Source organism: Elephantulus edwardii, unplaced genomic scaffold (genome assembly GCF_000299155.1).
Source record: "Elephantulus edwardii isolate Elephantulus edwardi_28Jun2011 unplaced genomic scaffold, EleEdw1.0 scaffold00435, whole genome shotgun sequence".
Lineage (NCBI taxonomy): Eukaryota > Metazoa > Chordata > Mammalia > Macroscelidea > Macroscelididae > Elephantulus > Elephantulus edwardii.
The window spans coordinates 213,484-218,279 of record NW_006400185.1 but is presented as its reverse complement, the minus strand read 5'-3'; positions in this window follow the sequence as shown (position 1 = coordinate 218,279).

Here is a 4,796-nt window from a genome sequence, read left to right as displayed (position 1 = left end):
TGACTTTTATTTAAATAATCAATACACATTTAATTTTATAACATTAATTACAACAAATTAGTGAAAATAATCATAATATGTCTGATAAAATTATTGTTGTATATTACCTTTCTGTGTTTCGTTGACAATACAAAGGCATTTGACTGTGTGAATCATGACAAACTATGGCTGACTCTGAGAAGAATGGGAATCCCAGAACATTTCATCGTTCTAATACGAAACTTATACTGGGACCAGGAGGCAGTCATCAGAACAGAGCAAGGGTTCAAAAATTGCATGGTTCAAAATTGGGAAGGGCGTACGCCAGGGATTCATCCAATCGCCATACCTTTTCAACCTATATGCAGAACAGATTATCCGGGAGGCTGGGCTCTATGAGGAGAAATGTGGGGTCAAGACTGGTGGACAATTTAACAACCTGCGTTATGTAGATGACACAACCCTACTTGCTGAAACTGAAGAGGACCTGAAGCGGCTGCTGCAGAGTGTCAAGGACTGCAGCCTACAATATGGATTGAGGCTCAATGTCAAGAAGACAAAGATTCTCACCACTGGACCAATTGGCAGCATCAGGATGGATGGTGAAGAGATTGAGATTGTACACAGCTTTAGTTTGCTTGGCTCCATAGTCAACAGTCTTGGCACCAGCAGCCAGGAAATTAAAAGGCGCATTGCCATGGGAAAGTCTGCTGTTAGGGACCTCTCCAAAGTACTGAAGAGCAATGGTGTCTCTCTGGAGACTAAGGTGCGTCTGATACAGGCTATGGTCTTCGCAATCACTTGTTATGCATCAGAGAGTTGGACAATGAAGAAGGAGGATAGAAGGAGAATTGATGCCTTTGAGTTGTGGTGCTGGAGAAGAGTATTGAGAATACCATGGACTGCTAGGAAAACAAACAGATTCATCCTGGAAAGTGTTAAACCAGGTGGCTCCTTCAGGCAAGGATTCTGAGGCTCCGTCTAACATACTTTGGACATGTTGTGAGGAGATACCGGTCCTTGGAGAGGGACATCATGCTTGGGAGGGTGGAGGGACAGCGCAGGAGAGTGAGGCCCTCTATGAGGTGGATTGATTCAGTGACTGGGCTAATTGGGATGAGAGTGTCAGAGACAGTGCGATTGGCACTGGACAGAGCGGAGTTTACGGCTGTTGTAGATAGGGTCGCTATGAGTCGCCAGTGACTCCACGGCACATAACAACAACAACAACAACAACAACATTACCTTTACTTTCACCAGTATCGTATATTTGCTAATTTAACTCTCATTTTCCTCTCTTCTTATCTCTATTAACTATCCAATAATTATTCTATTTGTGTGCAACTTTTCTTTACTTCAAACATGACGGCAACAGTCAGTATATTTTGTTGTTGTTATGTGCCATGGTGTTGTTTGCGACTCATAGCGACCCTATGTACAAGAGCTCTAAATGCCCTTCTGTCCTGTGCCAGCCTAGCCATCTCAAACGCACTTATTCCCACCACTCCAGCCACAGAATCAATCCATTTCATTGAAGGTCTTCCTCTCCTTTGCCCCCCTCCACTCTGCCAAACATGATGTCCCTCTCAAAGGACCAGTCCCTCCTTGGAACATGCCCAAAATATGTCAAACAAAGCTTCAGAATCCTTGACTCCAAAGAACCTTTCGTCTTCACCCTCTCCAGGACAAACCTGTTTGTTCTCCTAGCAGTACATGGTATATTCAATACTCTTCTCCAGCATCACAGCTCAAAGGCATCAATTCTCTTTCTATCATCCCTATTCACTGTCCAACTCTCTGATGCATAGCACGTAATTGCGAAGACTATAGCCCTGATCAGGCGCACCTTAGTCTCTAGTCTGACATCTTTGCTCTTCAGTACTCTTGAGAAGACCCTCACAGCCGATTTTCCCAATGAAATTCGTCTCTTGATTTCCTGGCTGCTGTCACCAAGAGTGTTGATTTTGGAGCCAAATAAACTAAAACTGTTAACTATCTCAATCTCTTCACCATCCATCCTGATGCTGCCAATTGGCCCAGTGGTGAGAATCTTTGTTTTCTTGATGTTGAGTTTCAGTCCATATAGGAGGCTACAGTCCCTTTTCTTCTGCAGCAAGCCCTTCTGGTCCTCCTCAGTTTCAGCAAGCAGGGTTGTGTCATCTGCATAATGCAGGTTGTTGGTGATTCTTCCACCAATCCTGATGCCACATTCCTCTTCTTATAGCCCAGCGTCTCAGATGATCTGTTCTGCATACAGATTGAAAAGGTATGGAGACAGAATACATCCCTGATGAACCCCCTTCTTGATTTTGTACCACGTAATGTCTCCTTGCTCGGTTCTGACAACTGCCTCTTGGTCCAAGTATAGGTTTCACATTAGCACAATCGAATGTTCTGGGATTCTTCTCAGAGTCAGCCCACACAGTCAAAGGCCTTTGCATAGTCAGTGAAGCACAGATAGACATTCTTCTGGTATTCTTTGCCTTCTGCCAATATCCATCTAACATTGGCTATAATATCCCTAGAACCTCTTCTAAATCCAGCCTGCACATCTGGCAGTTCTCTGTTGACAGACTGTTCCAAACTTTATTGGATAATTTTCAGCAGAATCTTGCTTGCATGTGATATTAATGATATTGTTTGATAATTTCCATACTCTGTTGGGTCACCTTTCTTTGGAATGGGAACAAATATCGATCTTTTACCGTCAGTGGGCCAGCTGGCTGTTCTCCAGATTTTTCAGCACAACTTTGAGCACATCCAGGCCAGTGTCTGTTTGTTGAAATATGTCAATTGTGTGCCGTCAACTCCTGGAGCCTTCTTTTTTGCCAATTCCTTTAGAGCAATTTGAACTTCCTCCTTCATCACCATAGGCTCTTGCTCATATATCATTCATGAAATTATTCTGTTTCATCCAATTCCTTCTGATACAGTGACTCTGTGTATTCCTTCCATCTTCTCTTGATACTCCCTGGATCATTTAACATTCTACACAAAGTATTGTTAAGTATTGCCATCTGTGGCTTGAATTTGTTTTCAGCTCCTTCATCTTAAGAAACTCTGAGTGAGTTTGGCCCTTTTGATTTTCTGACTCCAGCTCTCTAAAGATTTCTTAGTTTCTTCCTTTAGCTTTGTCTTCTTGGTACTCTAATGCATTATTTAGAGTCTTTTCTAATATCCATCTTCGTCTTTTCTTCTTTTTCAGCCTTTGTAATGATCTTTTGCATTCTTCATGGACTATTTTCTTGACATCCTCCCAGAGCTCATTTGGTTTACGCTCATTAGTGCTCAAGGCCTCAAACCTGTTCCTGAGATGGTTTTGAAATTCGACTGGGATAGACTTAAGATCAAATTTAAGATGTTACACTATGACAAAGTGGAATAGCCTCCATAAAGTTTCCTAGGTTATAATCATTAGATTATAAATTGCCGGGTTGTCCCAGTCCCAGAGCCACAGTGTGGGGTCAATTCATCAACCATTTTGTTAGCAGCTTAGTGCTCCTTCTTGTAGTTGGATGTTGTCAAGTTGGAACTAACTCTTAGCTGACCCTTCAGAAGGTTTTCAGAGACAGTAAATTACAAAGGAAGTTATTGTGCTACTACAGAGTAGATTCCAGTTCATGGAAATTTTCTGTCAAGTTTCCAAAGGCTGCAAACCTTTACAGAAGGAGGCTGCCTATATTTCTTTCGTGGAACAACTGGTGCATTTGAACCTTGGTTAAAAATCTAATATGTAACACACTACACAAAATTAACAATAAAATAGAAATTTTAAAAAAACACAGCCATTCTTTGTGTCCAGCATATTGATTGACACTGATTTATCAACAGAATATTTGAACTAGGTACTGATCCACATATTTGTTTTTCCAAAATACATCATGTAACACTTTATCAAATATATTTTCCATGAAAAAAATGCTTTCTTCATCAGGTACAACTAGAATCCCTGAACTACTGCTAATAAAGCAGAGTACTTAATTTAATTGCATGGGAATTTATTTAAGTATAAAAATGATGCCCATGAAACTATAAAGCAATGGTTACATCACTTTGTGAGCATCAAAATCCCCTAAAGCATTGTTAACGAGATTGCTGAACAACAGCTACAGAGTTTTTGATTCAGCAAGTTTACCAGCTAGTTTAGAATGGATGCTAAGGTTGCTGATCAATGGTCCATAATGTAAGAACCACTTCCCTGGATGAATTTATTTTTTTTTCTGATACTCTTAAGGTGGTAAATTCTAAGTATATAGGATGAGGCTGATGTGTTATACTATCACATTTTAGAGTTCATTCAGGTGGTAAAATAGTTCTTAACAGAAGACTGAAAGTTCTAGCATTTAGCTATATATGTTATTTAAAAAGTCATTGTCTATCTCTTATTGAAACAGCCATTTCTGTATTTACTGTCACATAACTTCTTGCTGTTGTTGTGTACCATCGAATTAGAACTGATCCATAACTGACTCTTCTATGGGTTTCAGAGACAGCAAATCATATGTGAGGAGGCTGTTCATCTTCCTTCCTCAGAGTAGCTGGTGGATTTGAACACTATACTTTTGAATTGAAGGTACAATTCCTTACCATTAAATCACCAGAGCTCTCTATACTAAAGCCTAGTGAATTCCTATTTTGTCAAGAAGAAAGATATCTCCTCTGATCTTTGGCCAAAAATCCCCCTAAAACATAATCCTGCTACATGGTTTAACTCAGTACTTATTTGAAAACAGAAACCCAAGGTGGATCAAAGACCTGGGAGTAAAGCCCAAAACCATAACATTCATAAGAGGCAAACTGCAATCAAGCTTAGAAGC